This window comes from Apostichopus japonicus, chromosome 2 (genome assembly GCF_037975245.1).
Source record: "Apostichopus japonicus isolate 1M-3 chromosome 2, ASM3797524v1, whole genome shotgun sequence".
NCBI lineage: Eukaryota > Metazoa > Echinodermata > Holothuroidea > Aspidochirotida > Stichopodidae > Apostichopus > Apostichopus japonicus.
The window spans coordinates 13855333-13870783 of NC_092562.1; the positions used below are offsets into that span (position 1 = coordinate 13855333).

Genomic DNA, 15451 nt, shown 5'->3' on the forward strand with positions numbered 1-15451 from the left:
TTTTATTGAACATAATTGAATATATAATTGAAATATATTTAACATGTGTGCAAAGTAGTTACCACTTCTTTAATGCTTTGTTGTCATCTTTCTATCTCTCAAATGTGTTGAGCTGCTAAGCTATTAATGTTAATTCAAGATTCACTTTGCAACACTGTGTTTGCAACACTGTAAAAGTGTTTAATGTAACAAAGTTAACTGTTATTATTTCTATGTGGTTTTCTGAGTCTAAAACAATTTTGCAGCCGCTCCATTTCTGAACCTTTTATTCTGAAACTAGTACTATGTATTTATGATGAAGCAAAAAGAAGTTACTATTTGGAGTTGATAAATCTGTTCTTTTCTATGACTCTTACACGGTTTTAGGGATCAAATGGCCCAAATCGGGCTCAAACACAGTCTTCATGAACAATATGTGTAACTTCATTTCTATGGTTACTCAAACACATGTTTACCTGCTCGACTTCAGTTGCCCAATCAGATCACATGAACAACTGAAACAAATGTCTACAGGTCATCTGTACACATGGATTATCTGTGAATTCCTCAAATTGCTTTCTGGGATAGCTGACGCATTTGTATCATGCAACCGGTGTCAATGCTCAACCTCGTAATATTTCAACCAAGTTAGTGTACAAAATGTTAAAACGAAGTGTACTGACAGTATAAATTGAAACATTTCATCATATGGGCTATTTTTAAAAAGTGTGCTTATATTTTTTGCCCCTAACTCCTAAATAATTCATCAGGGCAATGCAGTGTTTGCAATTCCCATATCTGGCTGTGCAATCCCACAAAGAACATTTGTCTGCTGAGGAAATGCCCGAACTCTTTTCTTGCATATATGCAATTACTTAATGAGCAACTGATCCACTTGTTCATTAGCCTATATACACATAAAATTTTTTGAAAATTGATCAGTCACACAGAAATACGTCTTAGAAGAAAAGAAGCTTGTTTACATATCTTCTAGTATGGTTAGAAAATTAGACCTCGTTTCTTTAAAATTGGCAACACAATACTTAAGTTCAAGACATAATTAGGTGTAATAACTTTCCCATTCTGAAATACTGTCCAAACTAGTAATGGAGAAACATTTGCAGGAATTTAATGTCTCATAAATGATAACAAGACTGAAGTGAACAAAGCTTTTCAAGAAGACAATTACATTTACAGCACAACATGAGACTGATGATAAATAACGTTCAGTGATTTTGTATTATAGAATATTGAGAATCTGCAGCAATTGCTACTATGTTTCCATAAATTGTTTAACAGTCCCATTCAGGGTTTGCCAAATTTAAACTTTGACCATCCCAGTTTATTGCACTGAAATGTCAGTGAAAATAACACATTTCTGTGCATTTTTCATATCAATAGTCATTAGCTTTATTGAGTTATCTGTCGTTAAAAATGCTGAACTGAATAAATGCTGCCATAATTTTTAAGGAGGGTGTAGATTCTACAAACTTCGATCAATATATGCAAGTCCCGCCAAACAGATCACCGGCCAATCAAATCTCTCTGTGTTGTTTATGACCGTTATAAACCTAGGCCTTTACTATCACTTTCATGTTTAAGCTGTTCCTTTTCTTGAAAGGTATCTTTCTATCGGTTTTACCGATGTAGCTTGCAAATTGTGTAATTTGCTTCCATTGCAATGAATACGCAGGTGATTTCAGACGTTTCCTCCGTGGAATTTAAAATAGTGTTCGATACGAATGGGACTGCATTGAAGACTATTTTGTTTACATTTGTGTAATGAACCTTACTAAAATAGGCAGTCGCAGTGATATTAGGGTAAATCGATACCGCCATAAGGGCAACAGAAATATTTCTTTCGATTGTGACAGCTTTTCTCCATATACCCACCTGGTCAGAGTGAATTTAGGTTAACAAACATTGAATCTACTTCGGAAGTTTGTTTTCAGAAATTCATAAGCAAACTGTGAATTGGACTTTTATTTGATATTACCAATTGTAAGCCTGAATTGAAATACGATAGGCATGCAGATAGATAATACTGTTCAGTAAAATTAATTCCCAGAGAAAAGTTGTTTGACACAAGCAGGGAGCTGCTAGTAGCAGCTCCCTGACACAAGTACTGTCCACTGCCACACAGTAATACCTAATAAAGTAAAACATGATACCCTCCCACCAGGGAGCTGCTACTCTAACAGCAGCTCCCTGCTCCCACCCTCACCCTTCTGCCAATCAAGGTAGGCCATGTGTAGTTAATTGAATCCCCTTGCCTACTGAAATAAAGGACTGAAGTCTTTGTGTTTCAGCTAATAAAAGACCTTGGCAGAAAGCTAATCCACCATGAAAGGGTCAATTACTTCCCCTAAGGCAGCTTTAATTGCTGTGTGTCCTTATGTGAGGACATTGCTACCTTCTATATGTGCAATATCAACAAACTGAGTTAAGCCACAAATTTGATTGTAACTTTGTGACTCTTTCAGCTCAAACTTTTGAATGCCATAAGTTCTATAGGATCTCTGATTGGTCCTTCCTTGGTAGGCATGTACAGGGCAAACAAATGAGAACAGGGGATTCATGAAATAAGAAGAATGCAGTATCGTTGTGAAGAACTCATCACCCCCAGTACCACTGTGGATACTGTTGATAGGCTTGTTTTACATGCAATTTTTAAGCACATTTCTAGTTATTAACTCTCACTATTTATTCCCATAGCTACTTTCAGATGAAATTGTTAATACTGGTGGATCGTGGGGGCCACGAGGGGGCTTAGCATACTAAAAAACTACCAAATTTATAGAAAATTCAAAACTCTCTTAAATGCAGCAACTTTCCAAGGGGGAAGGATTGTCCCCTTCTCTGAGACCCCTCTTCAGGACCACGGGTAGATACCCCCCACCCCCGCCCTCCCGAGGGCAATCAAAATAACTTAAAAAGAATTTTGATTTTGGACTTAACATATTACCAGTTTGCATGTAGGAACCCTGAAAATTATTTCTTAAACAGTTCGGGGGGGGGGGGGGGGGTTCCTGCCCCTATGCCCCTCTACCAGTACCTGATCACTATCACTTCATTTTGGTCTTTTCCAAACGTGAATTCTGGAACCACTGATACCAGGAGCCCTATTAGAAGTGGCCCAATAAATGGGGATTGTGATTATAAAGGAGGCAGTGAGGCCTTGGCCCCAACACTGGTCGGTTGAGGGAAAATCACTTTCAACAGTTGGATAAAAAATATTCACCGGTGGAGGAGGGGGGAGCATGGGCTGAGGTAATTATTTTCTGGATATTCGATTTCATATTCCGCATTACAAACACAACCATTCCCAACGATCTAATTTGCCAAATTTAATGGGTGGAAATTATGCCCCGCCAAAATGTCATATTTAAGGCGCATTTTGTGGTCCATAGCATGGGACTCTCATGCAGAGACTGTTGCATTATTGCCACTAGTCTCCGGTTGGCTACATGAAGTTTTCCTTGTTCTCTCTTACCTAGGTAAGATTGTCCTCAATTTCTACCTTTTGGTCAAATTAGGTAATAATAAGCGAACCATAAATGTCTTGAGATCTTAAATGTGCTGGTTTTCTGCTGGTGTATATACTAAATGGTTAGCGAGGCCACAGCTGTGGGGTAATTTTGAGTGATGTCACAATTGACGTCACTTCAGGATTCCCCCAAATTGTTTCGTCCAGCTGCTACAGTTTGGCATACTTTGTATGTATGTCTTGGCCACATTTTACCATACTTCGTTTCTATGATCCAATACTGAAACAAACTGTCGCATTATTGCCAATAGTCACTGTTATTTGAAGATTTCCTTGTTCTCTCTCCCGTAGTGTCCTGACGTAGGAATACGCATCTGGCTGTTTGATGCAGGGTTTGTTGCAATTAATACGCAATTCATTCTGTTATGTGTAATTATCACTATCTCGATATTCAACAATTTCAGTTGATACTATGGTCTTGTACATTTATCAGAAGCCTTCCTTTGATTATATGGCAGATTTGCTGCGGAAAAGTGAAGAAGCCAATCAGGTTTGTCAAATGGGCTCATTTCCCCCAATATGGTATCCAAGCCCTCCATCCTCCAGTGAACTATCACTTGGTCTTAGATTGTTTTCTACAATGCAAGACGCATGACGTAGTATCATTGCCAAAACCTATGTATATAACATATTTCAATCAGAGTTGACCTTGAATTTATTCCTCCACATGTCCTTTTTCCATAACACTCCACAGGATTTCTTGGTTTCTTCAAAGAAGTAGAATTTTGTTCTTTTCTCTGCGCAACTTACGTGATGCGTACTTAAGCATGCTATCTCATACAACATGAGAGTAGCTAAACCAAATGTCATGACACAACTGCAGATTGCCAAGGCATAAAGTAAATATTTTTCTGACTTAAGCTACATGTCCGAGTGAGGAGGAGATCGATTTTTTTTGGTCAAATTTGGCTCTAACGTGGAATGGCCCATGAAGTCATCTCCAGTTAATACTTTATTTATCAAAGTAATATTTGCATTGTTTGCAAGGTTGAAGGTTAAGGTCATGAGAAACAAATGGAATCTCACTGTCTGTATCCCACAAGGTAAATGAAGGTTTCTACTTTAGGGTGCTATTAGATACATTAAGGTATACTAATATCACATTATAGTTCTGTACCCCACAAGCCATACACTGGTTCTCAAATTATATTTAGGTCCTATAATTATGCAAATAATAAGTATTTTCCTGTACAGATTATCGCTATCAATTAGATGAATTCATATCAAGGAATTTCCATTGTTTGCTGGGTCGAAAATTTAAGTTCTTTAGAGAAAAATTGTAATTTAATTTCACTCTCTGTACCCCACAAGGTATCCTGGCACTCATACAACATGACCAGAATACAGCATCAATAGGTGAATTTTCATATTCCAGTATAAAACCTGGGTCAAAGTTATTGTTTGGCATCTTATAGCAACGAAGGCATCTACTTTAGGCTGCAACTTAGATGCATTAAGGTATACTTATATCACATTTGAATTTTGTACCTCACAAGCTACATTTGTACTCGTATAATATTTAGGTCCTACAATGAAAATAATAAATTTACTGTACAGATTACCACTGTCAATTAGATGAATTCATATCAAGAAATTTCCATTGTTTGCTAGGTAGAAGGATTAAGTTCTTTTGAGCCAAATTGAAGTTTTATTTCACTTTCTGTACACCACAAGGTATCCTGGCACTCATACAACATGGCCAGAATACAGCATCAATAGGTGAATTTTCATTATCCAGTATAAAGCCAGGGTCAAAGTTACTGTTGGCTTCTAATAGCAATGAAGGCATCTACTTTAGGCTGCAACAAGGATGCATTAAGGTATATTTATATTACATTAAAGTTCTGTACCCCACAAGCTACACTTGAACTCAAATAATCTTAGGTCCTACAATGGGAGTAAAAAAGTATTTTCTTGAACAGATTACAGCTGTCAATTAGATGAATTCACATCAAGGAACTGCCATTGTCTGCTAGGTCGAAAGTTTAACTTCTTGTTAAGTTCTTGAGAGACAAATTGTAATTTAATTTCACAGTCTGTACCCCACAAGGTATCCCGACACTCATACCACATGACCAGAGTACAGTATCAACAAGATAAATTTCATTATCCTGTATATAAAGCACTGTAAAAAATATTGTTGGCTACTCGTAGCAATGAAGGCATCTACTCTAGGCTGCCATTTAGATGCATTAAGGTATGTTTATATCACATTAAAGTTCTGTACCCCACAAGCTACACTGGTACTCATATAATCTTAAGTCCTACAATTAGAATAATAAGTATGTTTTGTATAGAGTATCGCTGTCAATAAGATTAATTTATATTGAAGAATTTTCATTGGTAGATGGATTTAGTTCTTATTAAGTTCTTGAGAGACAAATTGTATTTTAACTGTCTGTACCCCACAAGGTATCCTGGCACTCATACCACATGACCAGAGTACAGCATCAATAGGTGAATTTTCATTATCCAGTATATAAAGCACTGTCAAAGTTATTGGTGGCTATACTCATAGCAATGAAGGCATCAACTTTAGGCTGCCACTTAGATGCATTAAGGTATATGTTTGGCTAGGTAGAAGGATTTAGCTCTTGTTAAGTTCTTGAGAGACAAATTTTAATTTAATTTAACTGTCTGTACCCCACAAGGTATCCTGGCACTCATACCACATGACCAGCGTACAGTACGACAAATTGTTATTTAACTGTCTGTACCCAACAAGGTATCCTGGCACTCATACAACATGACCAGAATACAGTATCAATAGGTGAATTTTCATTATCCAGTATAAAGCCAGGGTCAAAGTTATCGTTGGCTTCTAATAGCAATGAAGGCATCTACTTAAGGCTGCAACAAGGATGCATTAAGGTATATTTATATTACATTAAAGTTCTGTACCCCACAAGCTACACTGGTACTCATATAATATTAGGTCCTACAATGCGAATGATAAGTTTTATTCTGTATAGATTATCGCTGTCAATTAGATGAATTTATTTCGAAGAATTTTCATTGTTTGCTAGGTAGATGGATTTAGTTCTTATTAAGTTCTTGAGAGACAAATTGTAATTTAACTGACTGTACCCCACAAGGTATCCTGGCACTCATACCGCATGACCAGAGTACAGTACGACAAATTGTGATTTAACTGTCTGTACCCCACAAGGTATCCTGGCACTCATACAACATGACCAGTGTACACTATCAACAAGTTTATATTTATTATCGGGCATATAAAGCACTGTAAAAAATATTGTTGGCTACTCATAGCACGGAAGGCATCTACTTTAGACTGCCGCATAGATGCATTAAGGTATATTTTTGGCAAGGTAGAAGGATTTAGCTCTTGTTAAGTTCTTGAGAGACAAATTTTAATTTAATATAACTGTCTGTACCCCACAAGGTGTCCTGGCACTCATACAACATGACCAGAATACAGCATCAATAGGTGAATTTTCATATTCCAGTATAAAACCAGGGTCAAAGTTATTGTTTGACTTCTAATAGCAATGGAGGCATCTACTCTAGCTGCCACTTAGATGCATTAAGGTGTATTTTTATCACATTTAAGTTTTGTACCCCACAAGCTACACTGGTACTCATATAATATTAGGTCCTACAATGCGAATGATAAGTATTTTTCTGTATGGACTATCGCTGTCAATGAGATGAATTTATATTGAAGAATTTTCATTGTTTGCTAGGTAGATGGATTTAGTTCTTTTTAGGTTCTTGAGAGACAAATTGTAATTGAACTGTCTGTACCCCACAAGGTTTCCTGGCACTCATACCACATGACCAGAGTACAGTACAACAAATTGTAATTTAACTGTCTGTACCTCACAAGGTATCCTGGCACTCATACAACATGACCAGAGTACAGTATCAACAAGTTAATATTTATTATCCAGCATATAAAGCACTGTAAAAAATATTGTTGGCTACTCATAGCAATGAAGGCATCTACTTTAGGCTGCCATTTAGATGCATTAAGGTATGTTTATATGACATTAAAGTTCTGTACCCCACAAGCTACACTTGTACTCATATAATCTTAAGTCCTACAATGCGAATAAAAATGTTACTGTACAGAATACCACGGTCAATCAATGAATTCATATCAAGGAATATCCATTGTTTGCTAGGTAGAAGGATTTAGTTCTTGTTAAGTTCTTGAGAGACAAATTTTAATTTAAATGTCTGTACCCCACAAGGTATCCTGGTACTCATACCACATTACCAGAATACAGTATCAATAGGTGAATTTTCATATTCCAGTATAAAACCAAGGTCAAAGTTATTGTTGGCTTCTAATAGCAATGAAGGCACTTACTTTAGGCTGCCACTTAGATGCATTAAGGTATATTTATATCACATCAAAGTTCTGTACCCACAAGCTACACTGGTACTCATATAATCTTAAGTCCTATGATGCAAATTATCAATTTACTATACAGATATCCATGGTAAATTCTTTGAATTCATATTGAAGGATTTCCATTGTTTGTTAGGTAGAAGGATTTAGTTCTTGTTAAGTTCTTGAGAGACAAATTGTAATTTAACTGTCTGTACCCCACAAGGTATCCTGGCACTCATACCACATGACCAGAGTACAGTATCAACAAGTTAATATTTATCATCCATTATATAAAGCACTGTCAAAGTTATTGTTGGCTATTCATAGCACTGAAGGCATCTACTCAAGGCTGCCTGCATAGATGCATTAAGGTATATTTTTTGCTAGGTAGAAGCATTTAGCTCTTGTTAAGTTCTTGAGAGACAAATTTTAATTTAAATGTCTGTACCCCACAACGTATCCTGGTACTCATACCACATTACCAGAATACAGTATCGATAGGTGAATTTTCATATTCCAGTATAAAACCAAGGTCAAAGTTATTGTTGGCTTCTAATAGCAATGAAGGCATCACTTTAGGCTGCCACTTAGATGCATTAAGGTGTATTTATATCACATTTAAGTTCTGTACCCCTCAAGCTACACTGGTACTCATATAATATTAGGTCCTACAATGCGAATGATAAGTTTTATTCTGTATAGATTATCGCTGTCAATTAGATGAATTTATATTGAAGAATTTTCATTGTTTGCTAGGTAGATGGATTTTGTTCTTATTAAGTTCTTGAGAGACAAATTGTAATTTAACTGTCTGTACCCCACAAGGTATCCTGGCACTCATACCACATGACCAGAGTACAGTACAACAAATTGTAATTTAACTGTCTGTACCCCACAAGGTATCCTGGCACTCATACCACATGACCAGAGTACAGTATCAACAAGTTAATATTTATTATCCAGTATATTAAGCACTGTAAAAAATATTGTTGGCTACTCATAGCAATGAAGGCATCTACTTAAGGCTTCCACTTAGATGCATTAAGGTATATTTATATCACATTAAAGTTCTGTACCCCACAAGCTGCACTTGTACTCATATAATCTTAAGTCCTACAATGCGAATACAAATTTTACTGTACAGATAACCGCGGTCAATCGGTGAATTCATATCAAGGAATATCCATTGTTTGCTAGGTAGAAGGATTTAGTTCTTGTTAAGTTCTTGAGAGACAAATTTTAATTTAAATGTCTGTACCCCACAAGGTATCCTGGTACTCATACCACATTACCAGAATACAGTATCAATAGGTGAATTTTCATATTCCAGTATAAAACCAAGGTCAAAGTTATTGTTGGCTTCTAATAGCAATGAAGGCATCTACTTTAGGCTGCCACTTACATGCATTAAGGTGTATTTATATCACATTTAAGTTCTGTACCCCACAAGCTACACTGGTACTCATATAATATTAGGTCCTACAATGCGAAGGACAAGTTTTATTCTGTACAGATTATCGCTGTCAATTAGATGAATTTATATTGAAGAGTTTTCATTGTTTGCTAGGTAGATGGATTTAGTTCTAATTAAGTTCTTGAGAGACATATTGTAATTGTAATTTAACTGTCTGTACCCCACAAGGTATCCTGGCACTCATACCACATGACCAGAATACAGCATCAATAGGTGAATTTTCATTATCCTGTATATAAAGCACTGCCAAAAATATTGTTGGCTACTCATAGCAATAAATGCATCTACTTAAGGCTGCCATTTAGATGCATTATTTTTAAGGTATATTTATATGACATTTAAGTTTTGTACCCCACAAGCTACACTGGTACTCATATAATATAAGGTCCTACAATGCGAATGATAAGTTTTATTCTGTATAGATTATCGCTGTCAATGAGATGAATTTATATTGAAGAATTTTCATTGTTTGCTAGGTAGATGGATTTTGTTCTTATTAAGTTCTTGAGAGACAAATTGTAATTTAACTGTCTGTACCCCACAAGGTATCCTGGCACTCATACCACATGACCAGAGTACAGTACGACAAATTGTAATTTAACTGTCTGTACCCCACAAGGTATCCTGGCACTCATACCACATGACCAGAGTACAGTACAACAAATTGTAATTTAACTGTCTGTACCCCACAAGGTATCCTGGCACTCATACCACATGACCAGAGTACAGTATCAACAAGTTAATATTTATTATCCAGTATATTAAGCACTGTAAAAAATATTGTTGGCTACTCATAGCAATGAAGGCATCTACTTAAGGCTTCCACTTAGATGCATTAAGGTATATTTATATCACATTAAAGTTCTGTACCCCACAAGCTACACTTGTACTCATATAATCTTAATTCCTACAATGCGAATACAAATTTTACTGTACAGATAACCGCGGTCAATCGGTGAATTCATATCAAGGAATATCCATTGTTTGCTAGGTAGAAGGATTTAGTTCTTGTTAAGTTCTTGAGAGACAAATTTTAATTTAAATGTCTGTACCCCACAAGGTATCCTGGTACTCATACCACATTACCAGAATACAGTATCAATAGGTGAATTTTCATATTCCAGTATAAAACCAAGGTCAAAGTTATTGTTGGCTTCTAATAGCAATGAAGGCATCTACTTTAGGCTGCCACTTACATGCATTAAGGTGTATTTATATCACATTTAAGTTCTGTACCCCACAAGCTACACTGGTACTCATATAATATTAGGTCCAACAATGCGAAGGATAAGTTTTATTCTGTACAGATTATCGCTGTCAATTAGATGAATTTATATTGAAGAGTTTTCATTGTTTGCTAGGTAGATGGATTTAGTTCTAATTAAGTTCTTGAGAGACATATTGTAATTGTAATTTAACTGTCTGTACCCCACAAGGTATCCTGGCACTCATACCACATGACCAGAATACAGCATCAATAGGTGAATTTTCATTATCCTGTATATAAAGCACTGCCAAAAATATTGTTGGCTACTCATAGCAATAAATGCATCTACTTAAGGCTGCCATTTAGATGCATTATTTTTAAGGTATATTTATATGACATTTAAGTTTTGTACCCCACAAGCTACACTGGTACTCATATAATATAAGGTCCTACAATGCGAATGATAAGTTTTATTCTGTATAGATTATCGCTGTCAATGAGATGAATTTATATTGAAGAATTTTCATTGTTTGCTAGGTAGATGGATTTTGTTCTTATTAAGTTCTTGAGAGACAAATTGTAATTTAACTGTCTGTACCCCACAAGGTATCCTGGCACTCATACCACATGACCAGAGTACAGTACGACAAATTGTGATTTAACTGTCTGTACCCCACAAGGTATCCTGGCACTCATACAACATGACCAGTGTACACTATCAACAAGTTTATATTTATTATCGGGCATATAAAGCACTGTAAAAAATATTGTTGGCTACTCATAGCACGGAAGGCATCTACTTTAGACTGCCGCATAGATGCATTAAGGTATATTTTTGGCAAGGTAGAAGGATTTAGCTCTTGTTAAGTTCTTGAGAGACAAATTTTAATTTAATATAACTGTCTGTACCCCACAAGGTGTCCTGGCACTCATACAACATGACCAGAATACAGCATCAATAGGTGAATTTTCATATTCCAGTATAAAACCAGGGTCAAAGTTATTGTTTGGCTTCTAATAGCAATGGAGGCATCTACTCTAGCTGCCACTTAGATGCATTAAGGTGTATTTTTATCACATTTAAGTTCTGTACCCCACAAGCTACACTGGTACTCATATAATATTAGGTCCTACAATGCGAATGATAAGTATTTTTCTGTATGGACTATCGCTGTCAATGAGATGAATTTATATTGAAGAATTTTCATTGTTTGCTAGGTAGATGGATTTAGTTCTTTTTAGGTTCTTGAGAGACAAATTGTAATTGAACTGTCTGTACCCCACAAGGTTTCCTGGCACTCATACCACATGACCAGAGTACAGTACAACAAATTGTAATTTAACTGTCTGTACCTCACAAGGTATCCTGGCACTCATACAACATGACCAGATTACAGTATCAACAAGTTAATATTTATTATCCAGCATATAAAGCACTGTAAAAAATATTGTTGGCTACTCATAGCAATGAAGGCATCTACTTTAGGCTGCCATTTAGATGCATTAAGGTATGTTTATATGACATTAAAGTTCTGTACCCCACAAGCTACACTTGTACTCATATAATCTTAAGTCCTACAATGCGAATAAAAATGTTACTGTACAGAATACCACGGTCAATCAATGAATTCATATTAAGGAATATCCATTGTTTGCTAGGTAGAAGGATTTAGTTCTTGTTAAGTTCTTGAGAGACAAATTTTAATTTAAATGTCTGTACCCCACAAGGTATCCTGGTACTCATACCACATTACCAGAATACAGTATCAATAGGTGAATTTTCATATTCCAGTATAAAACCAAGGTCAAAGTTATTGTTGGCTTCTAATAGCAATGAAGGCACTTACTTTAGGCTGCCACTTAGATGCATTAAGGTATATTTATATCACATCAAAGTTCTGTACCCACAAGCTACACTGGTACTCATATAATCTTAAGTCCTATGATGCAAATTATCAATTTACTATACAGATATCCATGGTAAATTCTTTGAATTCATATTGAAGGATTTCCATTGTTTGTTAGGTAGAAGGATTTAGTTCTTGTTAAGTTCTTGAGAGACAAATTGTAATTTAACTGTCTGTACCCCACAAGGTATCCTGGCACTCATACCACATGACCAGAGTACAGTATCAACAAGTTAATATTTATCATCCATTATATAAAGCACTGTCAAAGTTATTGTTGGCTATTCATAGCACTGAAGGCATCTACTCAAGGCTGCCTGCATAGATGCATTAAGGTATATTTTTTGCTAGGTAGAAGCATTTAGCTCTTGTTAAGTTCTTGAGAGACAAATTTTAATTTAAATGTCTGTACCCCACAACGTATCCTGGTACTCATACCACATTACCAGAATACAGTATCGATAGGTGAATTTTCATATTCCAGTATAAAACCAAGGTCAAAGTTATTGTTGGCTTCTAATAGCAATGAAGGCATCACTTTAGGCTGCCACTTAGATGCATTAAGGTGTATTTATATCACATTTAAGTTCTGTACCCCTCAAGCTACACTGGTACTCATATAATATAAGGTCCTACAATGCGAATGATAAGTTTTATTCTGTATAGATTATCGCTGTCAATGAGATGAATTTATATTGAAGAATTTTCATTGTTTGCTAGGTAGATGGATTTTGTTCTTATTAAGTTCTTGAGAGACAAATTGTAATTTAACTGTCTGTACCCCACAAGGTATCCTGGCACTCATACCACATGACCAGAGTACAGTACAACAAATTGTAATTTAACTGTCTGTACCCCACAAGGTATCCTGGCACTCATACCACATGACCAGAGTACAGTATCAACAAGTTAATATTTATTATCCAGTATATTAAGCACTGTAAAAAATATTGTTGGCTACTCATAGCAATGAAGGCATCTACTTAAGGCTTCCACTTAGATGCATTAAGGTATATTTATATCACATTAAAGTTCTGTACCCCACAAGCTGCACTTGTACTCATATAATCTTAAGTCCTACAATGCGAATACAAATTTTACTGTACAGATAACCGCGGTCAATCGGTGAATTCATATCAAGGAATATCCATTGTTTGCTAGGTAGAAGGATTTAGTTCTTGTTAAGTTCTTGAGAGACAAATTTTAATTTAAATGTCTGTACCCCACAAGGTATCCTGGTACTCATACCACATTACCAGAATACAGTATCAATAGGTGAATTTTCATATTCCAGTATAAAACCAAGGTCAAAGTTATTGTTGGCTTCTAATAGCAATGAAGGCATCTACTTTAGGCTGCCACTTACATGCATTAAGGTGTATTTATATCACATTTAAGTTCTGTACCCCACAAGCTACACTGGTACTCATATAATATTAGGTCCTACAATGCGAAGGATAAGTTTTATTCTGTACAGATTATCGCTGTCAATTAGATGAATTTATATTGAAGAGTTTTCATTGTTTGCTAGGTAGATGGATTTAGTTCTAATTAAGTTCTTGAGAGACATATTGTAATTGTAATTTAACTGTCTGTACCCCACAAGGTATCCTGGCACTCATACCACATGACCAGAATACAGCATCAATAGGTGAATTTTCATTATCCTGTATATAAAGCACTGCCAAAAATATTGTTGGCTACTCATAGCAATAAAGGCATCTACTTAAGGCTGCCATTTAGATGCATTATTTTTAAGGTATATTTATATGACATTTAAGTTTTGTACCCCACAAGCTACACTGGTACTCATATAATATAAGGTCCTACAATGCGAATGATAAGTTTTATTCTGTATAGATTATCGCTGTCAATGAGATGAATTTATATTGAAGAATTTTCATTGTTTGCTAGGTAGATGGATTTTGTTCTTGTTAAGTTCTTGAGAGACAAATTGTAATTTAACTGTCTGTACCCCACAAGGTATCCTGGTACTCATACCACATGACCAGAATACAGTATCAATAGGTGAATTTTCATATTCCAGTATAAAACCAAGGTCAAAGTTATTGTTGGCTTCTAATAGCAATGAAGGCATCTACTTTAGGCTGCCACTTACATGCATTAAGGTGTATTTATATCACATTTAAGTTCTGTACCCCACAAGCTACACTGGTACTCATATAATATTAGGTCCTACAATGCGAAGGATGAGTTTTATTCTGTATAGATTATCGCTGTCAATTAGATGAATTTATATTGAAGAGTTTTCATTGTTTGCTAGGTAGATGGATTTAGTTCTAATTAAGTTCTTGAGAGACATATTGTAATTGTAATTTAACTGTCTGTACCCCACAAGGTATCCTGGCACTCATACCACATGACCAGAATACAGCATCAATAGGTGAATTTTCATTATCCTGTATATAAAGCACTGCCAAAAATATTGTTGGCTACTCATAGCAATGAAGGCATCTACTTAAGGCTGCCATTTAGATGCATTATTTTTAAGGTATATTTATATGACATTTAAGTTTTGTACCCCACAAGCTACACTGGTACTCATATAATATTAGGTCCTACAATGCGAAGGATGAGTTTTATTCTGTATAGATTATCGCTGTCAATTAGATGAATTTATATTGAAGAGTTTTCATTGTTTGCTAGGTAGATGGATTTTGTTCTAATTAAGTTCTTGAGAGACATATTGTAATTGTAATTTAACTGTCTGTACCCCACAAGGTATCCTGGCACTCATACCACATGACCAGAATACAGCATCAATAGGTGAATTTTCATATTCCAGTATAAAACCAGGGTCAAAGTTATTGTTTGGCTTCTAATAGCAATGGAGGCATCTACTCTAGCTGCCACTTAGATGCATTAAGGTGTATTTATATCACATTTAAGTTCTGTACCCCACAAGCTACACTGGTACTCATATAATATTAGGTCTTACAATGCGAATGATAAGTTT

At 35.7% G+C, this 15451-nt stretch overlaps 2 long non-coding RNA genes across 3 annotated transcripts; both read left to right on the plus strand.

The window, feature by feature from the left end:
* The first annotated feature begins 7731 nt into the window (after window positions 1-7731).
* LOC139972911 (uncharacterized) lies at window positions 7732-11196 on the plus strand. 2 transcript variants are annotated; one of them, XR_011795096.1, is made up of 3 exons: window positions 7732-7788; window positions 8388-8785; window positions 9529-9966. It is a non-coding gene; the product is annotated as an uncharacterized lncRNA (long non-coding RNA). The 2 variants fall into 2 exon arrangements; XR_011795097.1 differs by lacking the exon at window positions 7732-7788 and adding an exon at window positions 10797-11196 and having other exon boundaries at window positions 8370-8785; window positions 9529-10053.
* Window positions 11197-12271: 1075 nt separating this feature from the next.
* Window positions 12272-14341, plus strand: LOC139978970 (uncharacterized). The gene is made up of 3 exons (XR_011797061.1): window positions 12272-12340; window positions 12940-13039; window positions 13851-14341. It is a non-coding gene; the product is annotated as an uncharacterized lncRNA (long non-coding RNA).
* Window positions 14342-15451: the final 1110 nt, after the last annotated feature.